A 26,755-nucleotide genomic window follows, 5' to 3' on the forward strand; every position below is an offset into this window, starting at 1 on the left:
AATACACACAGCATAGGAAACAGCCTTCAAAAGGAAAGCTGCAAAATCAGTCCACAATTTTGTCTTCAAGAATTATATTCTTTTTAAGCAAACAGTTATTGCTAATTCCACATACTGTCTCTATTTCACCCATAAAGTAATTATTAGGCCATAAAATATAAATAAGACACATTATGCCCCCCCATTGAAATTCTCCATTCTATCGCTGAACCCTGCACAGTCAAACAAAACACTAGGTTTTCTGTCTTGGATTGAGGAAATAAGAGTACAATGCAGAGTCAGCAAAAAGAATTACAATATGACAGGAGTTTCAAATATGCAGATATATTGATATAACTAAATGAAAAGTTTGAAAATCTAAACTGTATTTAAGTTTTACCTTGAAAATCATTAACAGGTGATCAGCTGATTAGGGAAGAAAACTGTCCTGGCTTAACATAAATTCAGAGACCGTATTGCAAAGAAGGTTTCAGGGGATCTGTGGACGGCAACCTTAAAAGGGATAAAACAGTAGGGGAATATTTGTCTTATAACAGAATCTTCCTTTTAGTATTTTTTTTTTCCCCCCCACTGAGGTAAGATAGCCAAGATCTATATACCAAGTGTCACTAAATGCTCGGTTATCTACAGAAGGTATCTATTGGCAATACTAAGTTATTTCTTTCTATATGAAGTTAAAGATGTATATCAGCTGGCTGCATGCAGTCAAGCTAGCTGATTGTACCCATGGAAAATTTCAGTTTATTTCTAACTTTTCCATCTCTTCAATTCTGTCTCCTGGCTATCTTATTTCCTACTATCAAGATCAAAGCTAGGCTGACCATATATAGTTTGTAATTTTCACTTATACTTTGGTAGGCTGCCAGTACTATTGTAATCTATTTGAACAGATTATCATCTTTAACTCAAACGTTGCTTCCTACCATTTATCACAGCCATTGTGGCCTTCCAAACAAAAAAAATTAGAATACAAAATGACAGGGCTGTGATATTCAGCGAGTTAGTGAGTCATGTCACTTCCTAGGACACCCTTTACTGATCCTTCCTAGTTTGCATAAAACAACAGTAACCTAGAAAAAAATTTCGAAAAATTTTTTTTTCTATAGAGGGAAGGTAACAAACATTAAATAGTTATCTGTTTTTCCCCAATAGTACCAGTGGTCATTTCAGTTGTATTTTATGCTCAAACACACACATACCGTATTGTAATAACTTTTATGCCTTTATTCTCCTTAAGTTCTCAGTTCTGTCACCCTTACCTCACAGTGCCCTAAAAAAATAACATAGGAGCTCCAGCCAACGAGACTCTCCCTAATCAGGGCCAGCCTTCTTCCAAGGGAGGCATGACCTTGCAATGACATAATACAGTACCACATAAACCAGCCAGCAGCCTTGTATCAGTATCACTACTGTCTGCAAGTCCCTTTTAAAGTCTTAAAACTAAGAAGACTTTAAAAGCAAAGAATCTATTGAAAAAAGCTGCAAGAGGTGAGCTATTCTATTTGGAGACAGATAATGGAAAATAAAATGCTGGCTTGGCTTGAAGGTACTCCCTTCAGCTGAAAAAAAAAGCAACCACACAGAATAGCTTTGTCTTCCCTTCAGCTGACAGATTCCCCAGTCAAGCAAATTCCTAAATGATTCATGTAGTTTCCCAGAGTTCAGATGTGACCTTTCAGAAAAAAACCATATTCTTGCATTTTGCTTCCCCTAGAAAGGGTAATACAAATAAACACTTACTGCAAACAGGTATAACCTGGCACACCCACTGAACCATGTACTTCTAGCTACTGATACTGATCCAGCTGAAAACCAGCTCTGTGAAAAAAGTCATTTATCAGTTGTGGGAGTTGCCCCATGGAGTTCACGGCCTAACAAACTGTACCACGCAAGGCAGAGGACTGAACAAGAATGAGACTGCTGCTTTCACCAGCACGGCCACCTTACCATGACTCAGTGTTCAAACTGCAACTTCCCTCAGGCTGTGCTGGGGCAGCCACTGACCTGACACAGGTGCAGGCTCCCAGTGAAAGGGAGACCGTCTTCCCCACAGCAGCACTAGTGCTGATGTAGCCACAAAGTCAGCTTAATGAACTTATCTTCATGGCAAGCAACCTAATCAAGCTGTTCCCCAATCAGACCAGCTACCTGGCTGCAGAAATGCCAGTGCCAGCCCAACACAGAGGACAAACATGTGCACCCACAGGTAATCTTTCTGCAGATGTCCACAGATGTGTGATCTTAGTATAATGGTATAACTGCAGCCTTAGGACAAAATTCACATACAAAGGACTTCAAACATAGTCCTTACTCAACAAGATTCCTGGCAAATCCAATTTAACCCATGAGCTTTTCCCAAATCTCCAACTATACTTTCAGGCAACGCTGCCTTAAATTCCTCTTTCTCCCACATCTGCTGAGGTGACTGCCTGCCCAGCCACACTGCCTGCCTTCCACTGCTGAAGAACACAGCTACACTGGCTATAACTTCCTCTTGGGCCAGCAAGAAAGCTGGATTATGGAAGTTATCCCCTTTAAAACCAACGCTTGAAAACAAATACCAGAAGATTAAGTCACTCTTCCAAAATCTTATTCAGAGGTGACTGCACTAATTAATGTTTCAAAGACATCAGCTACACACAAATGACTGTTAATACGAGTTCAGCCACTATTATGACACCGTGGTTTCAGAGCAGGTGATCTCCAGATAAATATTAGCATTTCAGTCACTACTTAGTTAGAAATTTATTTACACAGCAGCTTTCTTTCTCTAGTCTCCAGGAACATAAACACACAAACCTTTTGTAATGCGCCATTTCAAACGAAAACAAAAACCTAAAGCAAACCCAAGTATAGAATAGCTCAATTCATGAGGAGCTCCTATACACATGACAGTAGGCAAACCAGTCCAGAGGAGGTAGTGTGCTGGGATCACTGATCCCATGCAGAAAGGGACAAGGGGAGGACACAGTAACCAGTTTCAAAAAAATATTGCACTATATTGAAAAAGACAGCGTACTCCATTCTGCAAGATACTGTATCTGAGTGGCAATAACTGGAGATTTTCCCTCTAGAAGACTTATTTCCTCTCTGTTCCAGTATCTATGAAGATGCAAAAGGTAGAGGCAAACTTAAAATACAACATTGCTATGACATCAATTTTACTTGTCATTTTTACTATAACAGACAAATTACTGTACTAAAACTGCAGCTTGTACTCTGTAAGATACAGGATTTTTTTTCTTTTTTTTTTTTTTTAAACCTTAAAAACTTTGCAGTCCACAAACAACTTTGAATTTCTTAACCTTTTTTGCTTCGCATCATATCGTAGAACCAAACAACTTCAACAGTCTTGGTGTCTATATTACAGGGGAAAAAAAAAAAAATTATCACATTGCTGAGAAAAACACAGCAGTGAGAGCTTCTCTCTACTGCTCCCCATCCCCCAAATTTGTAACATCTGGGGTTTATCTAAGCTATAAACATTAATAAGATTTTAACAGCAAATTTGAGAGATTTGTGGTTCCTTTGAGCTCTAAAAAGATTTTAGCTAGAAGACGACTGAGTCAAGTCACCCATATAAAGTAAAATACAACATATCATATTTTAAGATTAGAGATATAAAGTACTTGGAATGAAATCCCTTCACTAAGTTTCAGACTGCTCTGAAGTTCACCACCGTTCCTCTTCTGATATTAAAGGGAAGGAACTCCTCCCACTTCTCTTAATAGTATCAATTCTGCCTTGGCTTTCTTCTCCCCACACGGTCTTCAAGAAAATAACAGAAGTGTTTTTCCTCACAGAAACTCTTTAACACACCTGTGAAGACCCAGCAAAGGCTTCGATTTTACTGTCACACAGTTAGGGAGAGACCATGAGCTCTCCTGCTCCCGCACTTTCCAAGGAAAGAGATTACTGGATTTCCCTCAATTACCTCTAAACTGACAGAAAGAAAGCGTGGAAAAGTAAGGGAGTTAATATTTGATGATGATATTTAATTTGAATAATTAAAAGTCAACCAAAATACCAGAAAAAAAAAAATCTTTATATGAAGTACATTCCCTACATAAATATACTGCTCCTGAAAGTTCACAAGTATCTGGTTACCTGTATTTCTAATTAAAAAGCTAGTACCACTGTTAAGAACATAATTGCTGAGAAATAAATCTAAGAAATGGTGACTTAGTGCTGTTATATTAAAGAAGAACAATAAATCATTTTAACTGTGTCTCAGTAATAATTATTCAATTTCTATATGCAATGGAAGTCTCAGTTCAGCAGAAACTATTATGTCATCTGGGGAAGGGAATATTCAGAGACCAATGCAAAACAAAGTTACGGAGGGTTGAAATGCAACAAAACTCACGGAACATGAAAATCACTAAGAACGTTACTGCTTTATACTGATCTATAACAGCTACAACAATAACAAGTTATTTATTGACCTTTTGCCTCAAGATCAATGACATATCCTCAGTTAGCAGATAGGAATAAAGTTTATGTATTTTAAAGAATAAGACATCGCAAGAAGACTTACAAGCTTCACAATTTTTTAAACCAAGCTGCTGATGAAATCTCCCTAAATCCATCCAAAGTGAAAAAAGATTAGAAGAGGTGATACTTAAGAACCACAACTTAAATCCAAGGCCAAAGAACAATACCGAAGATGATCAAGTTCTCCCCACATACCTATTTCAATTAAGATGAAGACTGCTCAGCCTGCGTATTTGCAAGTACAAAGGCTCTCTTCCTTGGCTTATTCCACAGTGACCTATGCGATTGCTGATTTTGCAGCTGCAGAATTTCTCACTATTGCAACCTGTAAGCAACACAGACACCATGTGTGGAAAGTCAAAGCCTACTAACGCCTTCCCATGCAGACAGGCAATTCAGGAAGTAACACTTCAGTAAACTTGAATTTCCTATTCTTCAAGATCCATCATCACACTACCTGTTTTCGCTAATATGCAACTTTTCACTAGCTGGAAACACTGAGGAAATTTTAAAAATCCTGGAAAATAAATTAAATCTTATTTCATAAGTTATCAATTGGGCAACAGAGCCATATATTTAACTGCATTTCTGCATACAGTTATCTACTCTGTAACATATAACACCCTACTCTCATCAGCTATAAGAGGTCATGGCAAATGATTTACAAATATTTTTTTAAACAACCTTAGTCTAAGAAGTTGGAACTGACAAATAGCCCAGCTACATAAAACCCACCAAAAATACATGTTTTTCAGATTAAGCACCTCATGCAAGGATAAAAAAGTTCACAGCAATAACTTAGAGAAGAATAAGGCTGTTACGGTTACACACAAAATACAAAATTCAAGAGTTGGTTTCATAAGATATTCATGTTCCTTAGGTACAGTATTATTTGGGTAAAGAGCCCATGACTTCAGGGGTATGATACAATTATTACAAAACAGGTATGTCTGAATTAAATGAATGACTTTGTATTAAACATGAAACATAACTATGATTTTTGCTAGAGGCAGTCCAGGGCTGAATGCTTCCGTGATGAAAACGGAAGGTGCACAGTAGTACAAGCCAAACCCCTTGACACAGAAACTGAGCTTGCCTCAGGATGTCAATGGTTGGTAACAGCCTCTTTTCCATCCCTAGTAAAATCGCACCTGATCGCCCAGCCTGGAAAAGCTGCTCAACAATTAACTGAAGGATTATCACCTACATTTTAATCAGGCCTAGATACTTTGAAGGATTCTCAGCTTCTAAAAGACCCTCTGGGCAAGAATAAATGGGGAAACAAGCCTGAATCAGAGAAACAGAACTCAGAAGGGGACCAACAAACCCAAAACCCCCAAAAATCTGACTCTAAAAAGGCTGGGCAGGAAGAATATCCCTCAGAACTTCAGCTTGCAAAGCTGTGCGTTCCTTGGTCACACTCGCATTCTTTGCTTTCCTGTTATCCTACCACAGAGGCAAAACAGAAAACCTACAGCCTGGCCAGACCTTTGAGTAAGTTCCTCTCACCAATCTGGGTAGTAGTAAGCTTTTGACACATATTTGCAGCAGACAGTGATGCAGCAGTAAGGTCTCGTGGCCTATGCTGAGGGGCTTCAGACAATGAGCAGCGTCTGAGGAAGATGCCTTCCAAGTAAAAATAGCAGCTGGACTAAACTCAATACCAGTCAGCACTGGAGCAGTTATCAATCTTTACTAGTGACATACAGCCAGAGATTGGAGAAGAATATACCCATACCGATAGAGTGACTATATAACAGTACAATTAATTCAACACAAAAATAACTTTGAATAATATCATAATGAACTATCTTCCTCCTCCTCACTGCATCATTCCAATATAATTTCATTGCATTACTGCAGACTTGCAGTTATTTTGATCTTAACTGCATTTGCATACATTAATGGATGTGAATCTCTTAAGATTTAAATCTTTCAGAATGAATGCTTTCTTTTGTATAAAATAATCAGGAATATTAGGTAACTTACAAAACAAAAATGTTTCTCAAGAAAGCAAGACAAACGCATTTTCTAAGAAATGCCGTTCAAGGACATAATTCTCGAAGTCTGCTTCAAGACTGCAGACTCTGTGGAAAGAGCCACCAGAGAGTAACAACTGTACTAGCACACCACAAAGAAAAGGAATGTTTGGGCACATTGAAAGAAAGGACCAAATACACCAAAGCACTTTAAAGGTGACAAGGAGAAGCACCAGGGTCAACGTTCAGAGCTGAAACAGTGATCGGGTCTGGCCTGGGAAGAGTAATTAGAGTTGGTGGCAACAGAAAGGAGAGAACATATGCGAAGGATTGTGGAAAGAGAGCCCTGTGTGGGACCTGCTGGCAGATCTAGAAGGGTAACAGAGAGGTAAGAAAGCAGCACACTCAAACCTCAGGGTCCAGGCCAAAAGAGAGTCAGTTTTATGATCCACCCACAGCTTCTTCCTACTCTCTAAACAAACCCGAGTACAGTGGCTGTGCTGTGGACCTGCAGCTCTGCTGCAGCTGTTGGAGGGGAGTACTTTCTTCAATTGATGCATAACAGCCTTAAAACTGTTATTTCAAGTAGAACATCAATGGCTTCAGGATTCCCCCCTGCCCCGTTCTTGAATTTTCAGATATTAGTCTAAACTATGTTGTCCACCTTGCTTCAAGGCAGAAAAGCAACTTGTGCAGGAGTTTAGACAAAGTTCAAGAAACTTAAATTCTGCTGGTAAATAGCTGTTGCCTTTGCCTCAGAACATCTTAAAATTTGCAGATTGCAAGCACACACACACACAGAGGACAGTATTTTATAAAAGTGTTCCACTCAATTTACCCAGCATAGGTTGTTGTGACTCACATACACACACAGCAATTCACTATGGTGTATCAGTACCTTACAAGGGAGACAAAAGACATAGCCACAAATGACTCAAAAACTGATTTCTTAACTTCCTCAAGGCAGTCAGGCAATTAGGAGTATGTTAGTTGGAGGATACAGCCAAGTTTCTCTGGTTGTTTCTCAAACTTAACTGTCTCCTTCCCTTCCCAGCATACAGATTTTTGAAATAAATAAAAGTCAGCCTGAAATTTTGGTTGGTTTTTTTTTTTTTGGAATGCCACCAAGTTGGCACTTTCTTTGTACATTCTAGGTAAATATGACCAAAGCTTTAACTTCTGCCCAACACTTCTCTTTAGTTTTAAAGTAGTATATCCCCCCACCCCAAGCAGTAACACAGACGCACAAGACTTCTTTATTAAGCCATTTACTGTTTATTTGCTTCCCCAAAAAACACTTTGCTAAATTTAATTAGTCTATGGATACATTAACTGATTTCTCCTGCACTACCAAAATACAAAGATTCAACCTTTATTTTGCTCTAGCAAAATAGTATAACATTAACTTAAAATCACTATGTAGGAAGATGCATAGGCAACTCCCTTGCCATTAGCACAAGCAGCAAGATGAGTCACACCAGACTTTTTCTGCAGGTGGATGACAGAGGTGTGAAGTCTGGAGGGGTAACAGGTGAAGGAGGGGTATTATTATTGGTTTGTTTTTTTTTTTTTTTGGTGCTGCTGCTTTTGAAATGTGTGAGAATGAAAGACTGTTCCTATGATTACCTTTCAAGCACAAAAAAAAAAATCACCAAGGGTCAGGGACCTGTCAGTTATAACATCATCTGTTTTAAAGGCCTGAAGTCCTATAAAACATATCTCTTGACGTGGAAAAGAAAGGTTTAGGGCAACTCTTTTTATAGGTGCTGTAGTTGCATTTCAACTTAATTGGATTTAATCCTCAAAAGAAACTGTAACAAAAAGTTACTCCTTGTAAATCTCGTAGAGATAATACAAAAGAAACTGACTACAACCAGTTACTTACAGTTTCTACCAGACACCACCCAGAGCGCACATGCTGGACACACAGGATTAGTCCAACCACATTAAAAACCAAACAGAAAGAGACCTCAAAGTTATCGAACCTGCTATTACATGCAACATCAGAATCCAGTCCTTTTCACAACATATATTATTGAACTCAAACGTAAAAGCAGCTAGATAGCTTTGTCTCAATATCCCCAAAGGAATGTTGTTCCAGCACCTGACTGGTTTAATGGCAAGAACCTTGTGTAATTTCCAGACTAAATGTCTTAATGTCCAAATTATCCACATTATTACGCCAACACTGACCTTTACCTTACATTTATGTTCTCTTCTTTCCTTTACTGGAAGTGTCAAAGCAAGCCAAGTTTTCTTTCTCTCTCTTTTTTTTTTTTTTAATTCTTCCCCTGTAGGGAATACTTTCCAGTCCTCACAATCCTTCCCTGAACCCATCTCTCAGGAAAACACACAAGACCAAAACCATAAATACTCAGCATACACAAAGTCTGAGTTGAAACTACAGTACTCAAAACCAGCCTCATCTGTTCTTGTCCCCATGATTTATTTTCAAATTAAAAAAATTGTTAGACCTCTCAGCCACAATACAATGGCCCTACCTACCATTATCAGAAACACTTGCTCTCCAGGTGATATGCATGAAGGTAGTTTCTCACGTGTCCAGTAATTTTAATCTTTACACTATTACAGTTACTTGTTTCTAGATCCTGCACTGCATCTACTTCAGAAGTCTACCAACACCCCAGCAGATTCTCTTACCACCTTTCAGTAAACTGACATCAATCTAAGTGGCTTCTGTTTCACCTACATTGTCTCTAAATTATCAGAGCAAGGCATCATGTATTATAGTGCTATTCAATAACCTCTATTTCTAGCTTTTCTGAAAAGGTTGTATCCTACAATATTCATGTTTTGTCAAAACTGCTATGCTACTACCTTATGGCTGTGATAGCCAGTTTAATATTCTGCAATTCAATTTATTCCATTTTATACCCCAACCTTCTAGTATTTGCACAGAAGTCTTTCAGCTTTGTTTGCACTCCAGCTAATACAACCTTAACTGCATTCAAAGCTGGCATAGTCATAACCACTAGTTACATTACTATTCGCAGAAATATTTATTGCACTTTTATTCTAATAATTGTCCACTGTTCTGTACAGTTACACTGCTTTATCAGCTGTGATATCCTGGGTTTCCTACCTCTTTTCACATATGCTTTAAAGAAAAAAAAAATCATAGGCATTATGCAAATCTATCACATTTCTCACTCTGTACTACTTCTTCAGCAGTGGCACAAATTCTCAGTGCCAGCAAGCTGTTTCTCTGGGGATTACAGTTTGAGCTCATCTTTTAAAAGATTCCTCTTCCAGTAGATGCATTTTAAATGGTCAAAGTTTCCAAAACCTTTCTGTAGGACCACATCTTGAGTAATCCATGGCTTTGTTATCCTGCTACATCTCCTTCCAAGGCCTGAGAGAATTCTCTTCAGTGCCAAGTGAGCCTCCACATAATCAAGCGGCTTCTCCAGCCCACCGGACTTCCAGAAGAAACCTTCATTAGTTCTACTGTCTGTAGAGTCACAAACATATATATCTAATTATCCTCCATTAGGCAGATTTCTCTTCAGCCTTATTTTTTAGAGCTACAAGCTTCTACTGGTATACTGAATAGACATGTTTTACTGAAGTAGATTTAGCATTTTGTCCAGCACATCCCTAAACTTACATTTGTATGTATCCCCATCTCTCCATTCCTCCAATATGTCAAAGTCTTATGTTACCTCCAGCCTGTATGCTTCTGGCCTACCCATGACAAAGCAAGGCATTAAACAAATAGGTTAGCAGGCTTGGAAAAGAGGCTCATTGCAACTTAACAGTTCTTTCACCCTCCCCACCTCCCAAAGTAAAATAGGTTATTACCTTCACCACTATGGGTTACCTGGGGCTTCTAGTGACTCATTTTCTAACCATTATTAAGGAGGGGGAAAAAAAAAAAAAACCTCACAGGAAAATACAAAGCAGGTTTACTTCTAAATATTCTCTTTTTAGAAGTTACTAAACGTACTCCTCTAGATATCAAAAATCCAAGTATCCTACTAGAATCTGAAGTTAGAAAACATTCAAACTGGAAATGGGCTTTAGTCACTGAAAAGTATGAGACACTTTAGTTCTATATTCACAGCAAAACAATGCAGTCTTAACTTAGAGCTGCAATGGTAACTACCATAGTAAGAAAGCTCGAAATCTCAAATGGCAGCTTGTCACTTTTCTTAAGCAACAATAAAGAAAATCATGACAAAGCATGAAAGCAGTAGCCACAAATCTATACTTCCATACTCCCCACATGTAAAATGAAGTCAGAAGCAATTTAGAATAAAAAAACAATAGATAGCACTATGTCTGTCACTAGGAGATATTGATAGAAAAAACAAGCTCTACTCTACTGAAAGAGAACGTGAAATGAAAAAACATGCACAATATAAGCAGCAAAGACAAAAAGTTACAGTTTCTCATGGCATAGAACAGAAAAAGTTAATATAACAACTCTGTTCTGGATCCTTAAGACAGATTTCTAACCAGTCCATGTAACACTAAAAAAATCTTTGAGATAATACTATTTACAAGATGCTTTGCTTAAAGTTCAGAAAGTTATGATGGAACACTAATTTTATTGGGCCTCTTTGTGAAATGATAATACTTTCTTCTATGAAAAGAACAGCAAAACTTTTTAGCATGTATTTTCTGAAGATATTTAGTCTTCATGTTTTCATTAAGAAGAATAAATGTTATTCACACATACTTGAAGTAAATATGAATATTTTTCCTCATTTTACATGCCCCTCTCAATCTCAGTAACATAGTTTGTAATAACAATATATGACTTTTAAAGAAAAACAGCATCTCTCCTTGGAATCTTTTCCCTTAAACTCCTTATCGTATTATCACTGTGGAAGAACAGACAGAGCAGTAGCTGGTATACTTTTCTTTTTTCTACTGCTATATGATTTGTTAAAAAAATGGGGGAGGGCAAGTAAAGATGTGGTTACACATAACCATAACAGTACAAGTTTGGTTCTACCAGCACTTGGCTTTATATACAGAGAAGATGCAAACAGGAACACTACTAAAACACCATATGGATTCAATACCAAATGTATTCTGGTACTGAATCCAAAGTTTATGTATACTGAATTACTTTAGCATTCCCCCAGATTAAGCCCCATATTCTTGCTGGAAAGCTAAATATATGCAGATACCTTTATCAAAAGCTTTGAGCCAGGTTATTTAAAATACTGAGCCTGCTCTCTGGGTCCAGGCTGTATCACAGAAGCTTAAAACCCTAAAACCAAAGTTACAACTGCATCTTTTGAAGTACTAAAAATGACAATGTGTATTATCTCCACTTACTTCATAGCATCTAAGAGCTACCCAACTATTCACAGAACAGAACCTCGCCCATTTTACAGAAAGAAAAAGAAAAGCCAGTCATCTTTATAAATTTGAAATGCAGCTCTGTCACCACTTCACTCATCAGCAATACAGAAACGCAGTAACTGCTACAAACACAAGAGGGAACACAGCTTCCACCACATCTGCTGAAAGGGCACAACACAAATCCTGCCAGGGCATTGCATGGCCATCAGCTCACTCCCTCAAGGAAGTCTGGCCATACTGCAAGCATCAACCTAACCTGATTTCTTGTCTACTCAACCTTACTCTTCTAGCAGTTATTTAATTTCAGGCATAATGTAAGCCACAGGTACTTCACCCTGACAAAGTCTGAATAACTTGCCTATAACATATCATCAGACAAGTCTAGTAAAACAAGAACAACTGCTTTGGTGCACGCTAGACTTTTTTTAAAGCTAAAATAATAATTCCACTGTAAATAATTTACATTTGGTTTCCAAATTATTTTTCAGCAAATGACAGAGCTTGGTTAGACTTACCACATCTGCTTGAACATACACACATGTATATATACGCTTACCTAACTTCTTACTAGCAATCTTGCTTCTTGTCATTTTTAAGCATCTCAGTATTAAATGCAGCTTGATATCCCACATACTGGCTATATTTACAATACACAGGTCAGCAAAATTCTGGTCTGTCTTTTATTATCTTTTCTTTCTTATTGATTACTTTTTTTAGTTTTCAATTTTTTTCTAATCTATTTGCAACTTTGGGATTACTTTGAAGACAAACTTGGCAACCTGTACTTCACAAAAATGATAAAAAGATGGAAGTTCCACTCAGACATTATGCTCAAACTGCTACTAGTTCTCTATCCAGAGCTGTTACGTACTCAGATCTAGTTCACTGATGCACGTACAAAACAGTCAAATGACAGCCAGTAAAGAAGCTACATGCATGAATTGATAGGGTTAAAGGAAAAATTATTTACTGAAAACCTAAAATAGGATTGATCATATAAAGGATTAGCGGGATATATAAACACATGTGATATCTAAATTAATCCATCTGGGATTAAGAGACCAACTCACTGATAGGACTTCTGGGTAGTATTAGATGAATGACTGAAAAATCATTCTGAATTTAGCCTGGGATTAGACAGCAGGTAACTCTCAGTATGCCTGATTGCATCTGTATTTTTTCAAACACAATAGGAACCAACTTGTACCAACGTACAACTTGCTTATTACAAATTTTATAAATTTTAAAAAACACTGAGCAACCTATTCAACCACAAATGGCCCTTGTGCCAAAGGGAGAAAGTCTGGAATCTAGATGTGTATCCTTAAATGGAAACTAATGAGGATTACTGGTAAAACCTTTAGACTTCCTAATCACTTTAGCAGGTTTTGTATGTATTACAGTAATTTCTACTGCAGCCTATAGAGGATAAGAGAATGGTATATCCTCAGAGGACAGGAAATACTAAGGTATCAAGTTCTGCTATTGAAGAGAAGACAACAAGCTAGTCCCAAAATAAAATAATAGGTAAGGAAAGATATTAATTCAGTACTCTCATAGGGTCACAAAACCAAAGAGCTGCTAGGAAAAATAAAAGAATAGAGATAATGGAGGAGTTATTTACAAATATACAAAGTACAAATCCATACTTTCTAACTTAGGAGACTCATCAATAAGTAAGGTATAGATAACTCAAGATTTCCTTCACAGCAGATCTCTGTAGATGTAGATAGGACCAAAACGTGCATATTGTGGGTGTTATTGTTGTTGGGCTTTCTGGTTTGTGTGGAATAAGGAAAAAAATAAAAAGGCATGGGGGAAACACAAAGCTACCAGGCACCGTGTGACCAGAAACATCTAACAAAAATCTAACATGATGCTGCAGTGGACACCTACAGTTATTTAAAAGGATTTCTACTGATGAAGAATTAACATTAACACTATTAACAGTCTTTTTAGAGCTAGCTTCAACTAAACCAGCAGATTTTTCATGCAATAGGAGACCACACCGATACAGACAGCACATATTTGCCATAGTTCTCTTTAGGCTGCTACATGATATAAAGCCTACATTCCAATGATGATTGCTCTATACGGCCAAACAGCTTTTAGATACCTCTCAAAGCTTCCCCTTTTTGTACTCAGACTGGTCCTGGCTCATAAAGAACAGTAGTGTGACTCAAAACATAATAGTCAAGAATTACTTTTAAAGGGAAAACAATTATACCTAACTACCTTACCTGAGCTTAGTGTGTCAAGACACTGACTTCAAGAAACTTGTGTTGACTGCTTCTGCTTTTTCCCTCTTCCCTGAGATTTTTATTTTCTACAAAGCTTACTCTCTCCCCCCAAACAGGCTTTATTGAATTCAGCAGTAACAGTATTAAATTGTAGTACTCCTAGTTGCCACTCCTCCCTAGTTGCAGAAGGCACCACCCCCACAGCAAGAGGGACAAAAATAAAGATATGCTGATCCTCAACATCTGCTATCAACACAAATGAGCACTGGTATCAACACAAACTAGAACACCTGGCTGAGACTAGTGACAGCTGAAAAGCTGGAACATCATTTACTTCTGCTGCCCAGCACTAACAACACAACAAAGCAGTAAGGAAAATAACTTCCCCAGCCACTTCAGCAAGATACAGCAGAGCTCATCATCTGCTTTCTACTCTTATTTCCCATTCCCCTGTTCTAAGTCAGGGGGCAGGGATCTCAGGATGTTCAGTAATAAAACTTGGGTTTAATGCCTGAATGTTCCTTTTAAACATGGATGAATCATAATCCCTGAAGGTTATGGTTTCCCATACTTGCAAGACTGCTCCTGATGGGATTAATTCTTGTAATAGCATAGTTGATCACTACCATTAAGCAAATAAAAAAAACCCCCACATAATCAAGCAGATAAATGTATGCAAATAAACAATTTCCTAACATCTGAAAGGACTCAGTGCTATATCTAGAGAATGGCACAGTTTTATTTCTTAGCCTAAAATTTAAGCAAAGCATTCAGAAACAAACAAATCTCTCTGCCCACCTGGAGTACTGATTATCTAAATCTAGCTGCTTCAGTATCTATGCTGTTTTCTCCTGCCAATCTTCTCCAGTCATGTTCCTTTTGTGAGAGCACGTAATCTGTCCTACTGAGTCTGATTACAGACTAGACATGGCTAACTATAGACTGGTGTCATCCTGTTGACAATGAAATAAGTCATTCCTCACCAGAGGTCTTTACAAGGTAGCTCTGTATTCCTCAAAACCTTGGTAGATAAAACAGGCCCTGAAAATCACAGATAGATGGACTTTAGTGCTGTGATCCTGCAAATGCTTTGCCTTTCAATGACTGGTCACTTGATCAATGACTGTACAACTTCAATCCACTTTCGCTTCTCTTACACCATAGTTTTCCACCGTACACAGTTTGGTTAACTAGGAAAAAAAAGAAAAACAAACTTAAATCCTACCTCAGTCTTCGCATTCAAACAGCCAATGCATGGTGTATTTGTAGAGCAAATGTTTCAGACATATTAGAAAGGTGTATGATATACTTAACAAATTGTGAAACAGTGACCTCTGCTTACTCACAGGACTTTCATTTCAAAGGGACAAAATTCTGGTTCTACATGCTGAGCCTTGGAAGAATCACAGTTCTTGGACAGAGATTATAGGCCTGACAGCTTGATTTATTCATTTTCTTAAAGAGTCGCAAAGACATTAGATGTGTCTGAATGCTCGTGCCTTCCAGAGGAAAAGTAATTTTCCATTTCCAGGATGAAAATGGCACTATAAGTGGTATGTTCTCTCTCTTTGATGAAGAAATTCATTTCTGTACAGACTGCCCTGACTGGAAGGATAAGAAGAATGGAATAGCTAACTAACAAACACTTCTGGTCAGGAGACATGCAGAACCAGCAATTTATTTTTCTGCTCCTCACATTCTGCTGCTGCTACCAAGACAAATCAAGCTAAGCTGAATGGATAATGGAGCAGAAAGCAACAACTGATCAACTTGCTGAAATTTTCTTCAGAAAAAAAAATCTTATATCTAAGTATTATTGATAAGGAACACAAAAAAACCCACTGTGGAGAATCTGTCAAATTTTATTAAAAGATTCCATCTAAAGGAAAAGTGGAAGTTTAATTTTGAGAACATTTCCTAGTTAAATTCACATTCTCAATAGAATATTCACGCTGAGGTAAGCCACAATTTCACTTACATTTCAAAAAATAATTAAAACTAAAATTATGAGTTAAGTATTCTTCTACTGCTGCAGCAAAATCTGGGGAGTGTATTGAATTGTGTATTATGTATTCTCAGCAGTAAGGAGATTAAAAATACATACACACTGCACACAGTCAAAGAGCTTTCATGAACTCATCACTGTGCCAAGGTAGAAAGGGCTTCTGGGTACCTACAGCTCAAAAGAAAAGGTGAAAAACTGATAGTTTCATAGTGGCACAGCACCCTCTGACACTGGGATGAACATACGCATGACAGCTGGTGTTAAGAGTCTAAGCAATGAGGAATTGCCTTTCATTAAGGGCATTAATTATGGCATACTGGGCAAAATCTGACTAACTCCAAGGTACATACCTAGAATTTCTTACACAGTTTCAGATAGATACTATTCTTCCCTTTGTCCTTAAGGTGGCTACTTAGTTGTGCTTCACGTCTGCTGCATTCCACCCCAAAATAGGAAAGATAAATAAACAGAAATCCAGCAACAGAAAAACTGACACCTACCAACATATAGCTCAAGTATCTGGTTGCAAAGTGTTTGGAACCATTTTGAAAAGAAGGGGAAAGGAGGGCATTAGTATCTAAATTGAATATTTCCCTTCTCTATTCTGGGCTAATCCTTAAAAGAAGCCATAATGAGGCTGGTAGTAAACTAAACCTTCACCTCCTCAGCAACAAAATGGTTCTACATCCCTGTCCTGGTTTCAGTTGGGATAGAGTTAATTTTCTTCCTAGTAGCTGGTACAGTGCTGTGTTTGGGGTTCAGTATGAGAAGAATGTTGATAACACACTGACGTTTTCAGTTGTTGCTAAGTAGAATCTATACAAAGTCAAGGATTTTTCAGCTTCTCATGCCCAGCCAGCAAGAAGGCTGGAGGGGCGCAAGAAGTTGGGAGGAGACACAGCCAGGACAGCTGACCCAAACTGGCAAAAGGGATATTCCATACCATGTAACATCATGTCCAGTATATAAACTGGGTAAAGTTGGCCTGGGGGGGATCGCTGCTTGGGAACTAACTGGGAATCCGTCGGCGAGTGGTGAGCAATTGCATTGTGCATCACTTCTTTTGTATATTCCAATCTTTTTATTATTATTGGCATTTTATTATTGTTATTATTATAATTATTATTTTCTTCCTCTCTGTCCTATTAAACTGTTCTTATCTCAACTCACGAGTTTTACTTTTTTTCTTCCCCTGATTCTCTCCCCTATCCCACTGGAGGGGTGGGGGGAAGTGAGTGAGCAGCTGCACGGTGCTTAGTTGCTGGCTGGGGTTAAACCACAACAATCCCCCTTCACCCCAGGGAGAGAGGTGCTGGAAGCCAATCTGGGCATGAGGGAAGCAATTTACCCAAAGCACCTTATGCTTGGACTAATCTGAACAGCACAGAGACTGTGAGGCATCAGCTCAAAACTGACATAAATTAGAGCAATCCCAATTGAGCCTGAAGACAGAAATGTAAGTTTAATCTTCCACTGTCCCAAAATCCAGTACTGTACTTCAGATCTTGCACTCTGGAAATGATGATCAGTGCTGGGACATCTATTTAGTTAACTGAAAAAAAAGCCCTGAAGACAAAACATATCTCAGGTTTCTCAGTAACCCTGCTCTGCCTACAGCAGTGCCAGACTGACTTGTCACAGAAGACAGCTGTATCACCAGCTGCCATGTATCAGAGGTGGGGGACATTGTTCTAGGACATTTCATACATCTTAAGACATATCAGCAGCATTTATGCTATCTATTTATTCTAAACCAGAGCATTTAAAATACAAAAATACAGAAAGGATAGCTTATGTCCTAATGCCTACTTTGCAGTAACCATGTTTTACACTACAACTCTTTGCCATACCTGGCCAGAGCTAAGGTTGTCTCCTTTAGGTCTGATACTGTCTGGCAGTCAGTTTGCTGTTTTTCTTACATGGCAGGCATCACTCAAGATGATTTTACTGAATGGTTTGTTCATTTATTTTGTTTGCATTTATAAGTCTTCAGGTTAAGTGAAAGGCTAAGTCCAGATTCAAGCATGCAGTCCATATCTATTTAAATATATGTCAAAATTTTGAAATGCTATCATACCAAAATGCTTCCATCAAATCCCTTATCCGTAGGAAAGGAAATAAAAGGAGGCCTAGCTTGAGGTCAAATTTTACAGTCATTAAATGAGCACAGCTCCCACTGACAGCTGCATTCTCTCCCATTTTATTTCATTTCCACGGATGCTGATAAAACAATTAATAGATTTGACTGGTCTTTTGCATATTAAAACTAAAGGAAGAAAACCATAGTAAAGAGGTTAAAAAAACCACAACAGTAAGTTTTGATCCCTAGATCACTGGCCCAGAAAAGTATAATTTGCCTCTTTTTATGTCATCAGGGGATTCAATCCCATGGTACCAATTCTGCCCCCTTCCTTTGTTGGGTCTGCTAAATTATGCTTCAAGGAGTGAAGACTACCAGTTCACCAGTGGCTGCTGGCAGATACATACAGATTCCCACTCAGCACTGCACTTGAGATAAATTTAACTACTTTTTTCTTTTTATTTTTTTAAATCAAATTATGCATTTCAGTTACAGCATTCAGGAAACTGTATCGGGTGACAAGTCAACCAGTGCAATACATACACTGCTGTCCTCTATCAACTGATTACAGAATACTCCTATCACTCTTATTTCATATGGTGCAACTCAATACTACCTGGAAAGGCTTTGCATGCTCTTCTGTCTTTCTGTCAGTGGTAAGAAATGCCAAAAGAAGAGAAACTATCACAAATAAGAACTTGTTATCACCTTCTCGTGGCACTGGGTTACTGGACCCAGACTAGGTGGATCCAGTACGGTCCACCTTCCAGTAAGGTCCACCTAGAGTGGGGGAAAACATGGCAACCAACCTTCATTTAAGAAGATACTGACTTTAGCAAAAAAAAGTGCGAGTTAGTCATTATCATTAGATTATCTTTTATTTCATGCCTATCTACAACACACATTTCCAAGTCTTCTGATATTCTCTGACAATCAAATTTTCATCTGTTTATAGAATAAAGCTTTCTCTCCATCTAACGAATTATATACCACTAAACATTACTACTATCCAAGTGCCTCATAACCAGTCATCCTGTCCCAGTAGGACAAGAAATCAGTCTTAGTTTTATGGATTAAGATTGCTTTATTAAGATCACTTATTCCCGTGTTGGACTGAAAAATTACAATCACTCCCCATTCTCTTCAAATGGAAAAGGGTGACTGGATTTTTTTTTTTTAATTAGGATTTTGATTATGGCCTGCACAAGATTTTTGATAGTCACAAGGTAATTTATTTGTAGACTATCCAAAATGAATTGCATTTTATTGATAAACTATATTAAAATGTTTTATTTTATAGTTGAATGTCATATCTACAGAGGCATAGAAATGTAATTTGAAAACAAAGGACTACTTTTGACATGCAATTGAGAAGGTTTTTTGTTTGGGCTTTTTTTTTTTAAAAAGAAAAAAAAAATAACAGCTATCTGTCATGCCCTGAAGTAAGCTGCACTTAAGTTTTATAAAGAAAGACAAAGGCAGAAACTAGGAGAAATACAGAAATGTCATCTTTTCCCTTGTTCTCCCAGCACTTCTGTCATTTCTCATTTTTCTGGTCTAAGAGTTTCTCAAACTGCCCAAAGGTTTGTGCAATCAACTTGCAGCTGCCCTGCTATCACCACCAAAACCAGGACACAAGACATATAATGAGACAGTTCATCTAAACTTTGTTACTTTTCATTTGATTTCCTAAAACAACACACATAACGACACTTCAAACTTTCATCTTCTCTTTCTCATCACTGAATTAATAGAATTTGTCAGAAAAACAGCCTCAAAAACTGAGGAAGAAAACAATGAAGACAGCAAAATGAACAAAAGGACTGTCACTTCACTTCCAGCTTTCCAGGCTATCAGTGCCCATCCTTTTCATCCTTACTAAAATATTCTCATTCTGATCCTTCATACCTACCCTCTTACTTCAATTATCCCTGGCTCTCATTAAAGGAACTACATAGTCTGTCTTCCCACAAAGCTAGATTTCCACCATTTCCAACATAAGCTTTCTCTAGAAAAACCACTCTATTCCCAAATCTTTCCCCGATAAACATGGTAATTTTTTTCCATATAGAGGCAGAAATTCTCTACAAGGCTGTACCTAAAATGCTCTTAAAGAGTTTTATGGATTTCATTAAAAAAAAAAAAAAATTCCAGCCAGAAACTCTATACTTTTGTGTTGAAAAGAAAAGAATTAAACCTCCTGCATTCAGTGTGAAGAATAACATTACATTTTAGGTTAAGACAGAAAACTACCACTTTTAAAGACACAAAGAACAAAGAGAAGAAATGTTGAACATACCATTTCGGTATACAGCAATACATAGTTCTAACTAGATCATTAAATAATTCTTCATGATATCACATTACAACTAAGCTGAAGAATAGGAAACTGGGCTAGTAAGCAGCTAAGAGAACAAACAAAAGTGCCGCTGCACCTCAGGGGGCAGAGGCACAGGGGAACCAGAAGAAATCTTGCCAAAAATTATTCTTCTTCTTCTTCAAAAAAAAAATTCAAACCATAACTCACAGCAAGACTTTTAATAAAACCACCAATGTGTTCTGTTTTTAATATGGATGCAGATTGAAAACTGAAGACCTTAATCAAGGTTAATTTCTTGGTCTGATCTGAACCTTCTGTTCCAGTTAAGTCATCAACTATGATGAGCAAACTGCCCTGCAGAGTGAAAATTCTTACGAGCATACATCTAGGGAGACAGCTTTTCCACTACATCCTACTTCTTCTTATGCCCTTCTGTGACTAAAGACAAGAGCTGTAAAATACCAAGTGCCAGGGACAGACCCCCACAGACGCATGAATTGTGCCAACCTAGAGTTTACTGTAGTGCTGACACAGATGAGAACTTTCAGCTTTGTGTCTCAGCATTAAGGTAATTTAAAAATCTACAAATATGGATCTTAATCTAAATTCCTTCCAACTTAGTGTTTATTTAGTTACAATGTAATGTAACTTCTGGCAGACACTTACTAAGGAAGATTTTATGCCTTATTCCTTAAGCAAAGAGCAATTAATAAGCACCAAAATTCCAAAGGAACTATGAGAGATATCTTACCTATCTCATCTGAAAAAATGACTGTAAGCTATTTCTTATGACACCAAATTAAATATTAATGTTCCTTAATATTACTCTTAACATTAAGAATCCTCACATTTTAAATATTAAATCCACAACTAAAAGTAAGATTGTAAAATTACTTGCCAAAAATGTGTTAATTATGCCATGTAATAATAGGAATTTGAAGTTGAGTCTAGTTGCTATTATCAAGAATCACTGCCCCACTGAGCTAGAATAGATACACATGCACACACTCTGACTCAAAACATTTCCAAGATGATGTCAGAGAGGCACAAGGTAGTAGTACAACTAGACACAACAGGAAAACTTGTTACATATTGTTAATTTAGTGTAAGCACAGCAGCAGAAGCTTCTTATGAGAATTCTGATTTCTTCCTTTTTGGTTTCACAGGTACCTCTGGCATGCCTATGTTTTCTCCCTTGCTGTCCTACTGGCACTGAGCTTTATATTCATTCACACATTTACACATGAGCACTCGGTTCTAGCTTTTTCCCCAACTGCAGTAAAACAGTCAGTGACTAATACATCTACACAGACCAGTAAGAATGCCAGTAATTTGTGAAGTAATGCTATTTGCAAATACCACATCACGTACTCTGTAACAATTTAGGAAACCAAGTACAAGTAAAAATGTTATTTCAAACTTAAGTTTGGAAGTATTACATTGATTCATTCTGAATTTTTCAGTTAACGGTGATTGAAAAGTTTTAGATTTGGCAGCTCTGGTTACAGTCCAGCTCACATAAACACTCACCTTTACTTGAGCAATTGAGTCCTTCCCTGGGCAATCCAGCCATTACCATTTCCATACACTTCCCATGTGCTCATGAGTATGTTCCGCTGGTAATGCTGTAGCCGCAATGGTGCAGTAATAGACAAGACAGACAAGGCGCAGGCCAAGATGGCATCCACACCACCATAAGCTGCCTAACCTAGTGCAAATAGTGTTCGCTTGATTGCACAGATGATGTACTGCTGAAGCTCACCCTGAGACGAGTGATGATTGGCCAAACCAAAACATTATTTTTAATAATTTATCTATTAATTTCTTTGAATATTTTGAAAATGTTGAAGTCCTGGACCTGGAATCATACCTACTGATACTACACTCTGTATACAGAGCTTCGAGATCTCACCTGCCTCTTCTCCCTAATCCTTCCTGTCGTTAAAAAACACACGAACAGCAAATTTCCCAATTGATGCTCTCATCCACTCACTCCTTATTCCTCAACCTTACTTACTTTGAATAGTAAATTACAGGAGGAGGATGTCTGGCTTGATACTGTTACCCCAACCACATACGGTATTATTTTATCTGGTTATGACATGCAGACTGGTAACGACAAGGATGACAGGTATTTAACGGACCATTCTGAATCCCCTAGCCAAATCCCTGGATAAATTAAGGAATAAAAATCATAGTAATGCTGTCCAGGTTAACTTGTCTGCTGATTAAAGCTCCTATTCCCAGTACAGTTTTGAGGAGACCGGATGCCACAGGAGTTAGCAGAACAAATTGGATTCACGCTAATTTTGTAACACTTTCACCTTTGGGAGAAGAAGTCTCTCTCAACACAGTAACCAAGGGGAAACATGGCAAAAAAATATTCTCAGATTTTTGTATTGTAGATTAAAAAACCTCTCCACATTTCCTCCCTTCAAAAAAATAATTGGTCTTTTCTTTCTTACATTGCCTAATACTGAAGAGCCATTCATTCCAAATGACACGGAATACAAACCAGAGCTTCTTCAAGCTTCAAAATTGTTGGCTTCACAGTTGTCTAAATTCATCTCCTACTCCAATATGGCGCTGCTGCTTATGTAATGCTTCTTAAACAACAATGGATTTTCTGTGTGATTTGGAATTTGCTCTGTTATGCTATAATATAAGTTAACTTTGTGATTCTCAAATGTCTATCTGCCTTTATTCTGTCAATCGTAAAGTTATTTATATCTTTATTATGGACCAACACTTTTTTTTTTTTTTAAATACTTTTCCAGACTGTATGTTGGCTCGCTTACTATTCATTCTTTGAATGAATTCTTTGAGTAATTAAAAAATTATAAAAAAATCTCCACTGGCTGCTGTTACTAGATAAAGAAATTAATACAAAAGAGTTTTGTGTTGGTTTTTTTTCCTTGATTTTTAAATACCTAAGCATATTTTCTAATAGTCCATGTATCATTAAAACTACCATTATCCATAAATGAGATAAAATACATTTTTCTCAAAGAAAAAGCCATATCAGATTCATTGGTAGAAGTGAGAAAAAACAAACTTTAATTAGCTATGTATCATCAAGCCCAACTAAGAAGTAGTTTTATACCTGTGGAGTACACAGTAAATACTAGCAGAAAGGTCATCGGGTATTTATCTTCCAATAAACAGAAGAAAATGCAATTCCTGCTACAGATCTCAGCTTTCTCCTTATTTAGAAAATGAAAATTAAATATTTTATGATAAAAAAAGGAATGAAATATCAGGTAGTTAGGATAAAAAAACAACTTTTGCACACCATGCTATTTGTACATTTTTAAAGTAATGCCAAAGAAAATCTAGAAAGTTCCCTTTCTAAAATGTTGCACTTATAGCCAAAGTGTTAATGTCTGTAGAAAAACTAATGGTTTTCCAACATATTTCTTTGATAAATGGGTTAACTAAATTAGATTTTTTTTTTTTTTTTAATTAAGTTGGTCCCTTGCCTGGAGCAGCCAGAGTTGTTTACCCACAATGGCCGTGAAATTCCCTGTGTTTGATGGTTTAATTATCTCCTCCTTGCCTGGTAATTCTTTTAAGGCATTTCTTTTTTGTGTGTGTGGCATAGCAAACAAAAAGAACTCTCTGTCTTTCTCTGTTCAATCTTATGAACTTACTTACACTTTGTGTCCCCTTCTTCACATACAATGGCTTAAGTTGATGGACAAAGGCAGTGTTTATTTTAAGTCTAGTATAAATTATTTTATTTATTTTCAGTTACCTGAGCCACTGCAGTCCATGTCCTATACAGACACCTGCTACCTACAGATATTACAAGATCTGAATTTTGTTTACTCGTTTGGTTGCATCATCTGCCAGATGCAGAAAACTCTACTGAGAAGAACATGCAAGTTACATGCATCTCCCACCTCAATGTTAGGTCCTGGCTTACACTGTCCAATTCTGTTAGTAGTCTGGGTACGATAAGAACTAGGTCTGAAAGCTATGAATATCCTTCACAGGGCTAGGATGGGAACACCACTATCTGGACAGAAATAGAACAAGCTGAAAGATAACCATGTATGAAGAGCGAGCAAAAACCAGTATCACTGACTATAATAAAAGGACAAGTTAACTCTAGTATGTCAGAGACTGTAGAAGTTTTCTTCACTAATGAACGCAGGCATACTGAACACTTCTCATTAAGTTCCAAAAAAAACTATATGCACCTTTCATTAAAAAAAACAAAAAACTGACTGCTTAACAGTATGCGAGAACAGAATTTACTTCAGCTCAAAGTCTGCTTGACCAACAGTAGTTCTACATACAAAGCTTAAATTACATCTTCATTAAGAACTGAAACAACTAAACTTGTTATTATGAACAAATTAGAAAAAACTCAAATCTTTTTATCTCCCAAATAACCATCAAGACTAACACTATGGGACAGTTTGAAAGGCAAATCCTGATCACTGAATTACCAAATGGTTGGGGTTGGAAGGCACCTTTAAAGATCATCTAGTTCCAAATCCCCTACCATGGGCAGGGACATCTTTCACTAGATCAGGTTGCTCAAAATCCTGTCCAATCTGGCCTTGAACATTTCGAATGATGGGGCATCCACACAACTTCTCTGGGCAACCTGTTCCAGTCTCCCACCACCCTCATTGTACATAATTTCTTCCTTATGTCCAATCTACATCTACCCTCTTTCAGTTTAAAAGCACTACCCCTTGTCCTGTCACTACAGGCCCTGGTAAAAAGTCTGTCTCCATCTTTGTTATAAGCCCCCTTCTTGTAAGTGTTGAAAGGCTGCAATAAGGTCTCCCTGGAGCCTTCTCCAGGCTGAACAACCCCAACTCTCTGAGCCTGTCCTCGCGGGAGAGGTATTCCATCCCTCTGATCATTTTTGTGGCCCTCCTCTGGACCTGCTCCAACAGGTCCACGTCTTTCCTGTTCTGAGGACTCCAGAACTGGATGCAGTACTCCAGGTGGGGTCTCACGAGAGTGAAGTAGAGGGAGAGAATCACCTCCCACGACCTGCTGACCTTGCTGCTTTTGATGCAGACCAGAATACAACCTGCTTTTTGGGCTGCAAGTGCATATTCCCAGCTCATTTCTCATTTTTCATCCAGCAGTGTCCCCGTGTCCTTCTCAGCAGGGCTGCTCTCAATCAGTTCATCACCCAGTCAGTACTGATATCAGTAATTGCCCTGACTCAGGTGCAGTACCTGGTCTCTCTGAACTCCATGAGGTTCACATTGGCCCACTTTTCTCAAGCCTGACAAGGTCCCTGCAGATGGTAAAAGCTTACCATGGGGTGTCTAGATCTGAAGCTTACCATAGGATGTCTAGAAAGAAGGCATTAGAGACCTTGCGAGGCCAGGACATCATGCCAGGCAGGCAAAAGAAAAAGGAAACCAGGAAATAGATAGGAAAGTCTGATTTCTATGCTTTGCATTGTATGAACAACACAGAAGACAAAGAACAGGGCACATTATCGTGGCTAATACAAATAGTAAAAGAGAACCAGAAATGTTTCATCAAGATACTCACAAATCCAAATTAAAGACACTGAAGATTCTGATGTTCTCTGTGACCCAAACGCACCCTGTTGCATTCCTGCCTCATAAAGGGAGTCAGTCTCACATGCGAACATTAAGGAGGCAGCCAACTCCTCGTCTCCTCATATATGCAGAAGTTCTCTAAACATAAACAGGGACAAAACAACCTTTGAGGTAAGATGGAAAGTGGCCAAGCACACAAAGACTTAACTTCATTGTTAAATGATTCAGGAAAGCTGCAACACTGAGACTGTTCATGGCATATTCCTTCATTTCCCATCTGCTAGGAAAATTTCTACTAGCCCTGATGTTTTTATGACTCCCCAGAGGTTCCCTGCTCTGCAGACACTAGCTCTCCTCCAGTTTCTCACTGCCATTCTAACAGAGGCACATCTTACCTTGCTTGTTCAAGGTATCAGTACATTTGACCAAAATGCATGTCTGAGCCTCAGCCCAATGAGTGCTTTCAAGATGGGACCTATACTTCCTTCCAAGATGCCAGCACTTCTGTGTCTCTGACTATCCTGTCCCTTCCATTCATTTCCAGAATCAACACAAGAGGGGCTATGTTACTAATAATTTTTAACATGTAGTTTATAAATTAAGCAAAGAAAACTTTTTTAGAAAATAAACCCCAAGATCTTAGAGAGCACTTCCTTGAGCTTCAGTAAACTTACGGCACTGCAAACGGGGTCAGAATCTGCTCCCATCATTTAGGAGAGGTAAGAGACACGTGACATTGCTGACTATCCAACAAAGGCTC

At 37.9% G+C, this 26,755-nt stretch overlaps 1 protein-coding gene across 9 annotated transcripts in view; it reads right to left on the bottom strand.

The window, feature by feature from the left end:
- INPP4B (inositol polyphosphate-4-phosphatase type II B) overlaps positions 1-26,755 on the bottom strand; it is a 342,885-nt gene that overhangs the window by 305,594 nt on the left and 10,536 nt on the right. For 5 of the 9 annotated variants that reach the window (XM_052816168.1, XM_052816159.1, XM_052816131.1 and 2 more), the window contains exon 2: positions 25,985-26,133. The exons of the other annotated variants lie outside the window; for them this stretch is intronic. The gene's annotated coding sequence lies outside the window, so the exon portion shown is untranslated. The remainder of the gene's footprint in view (positions 1-25,984; positions 26,134-26,755) is intronic. 9 annotated transcript variants of the gene reach the window in all.

Source organism: Harpia harpyja, chromosome 2, assembly GCF_026419915.1.
Source record: "Harpia harpyja isolate bHarHar1 chromosome 2, bHarHar1 primary haplotype, whole genome shotgun sequence".
Classification (NCBI taxonomy): Eukaryota; Metazoa; Chordata; class Aves; order Accipitriformes; family Accipitridae; genus Harpia; species Harpia harpyja.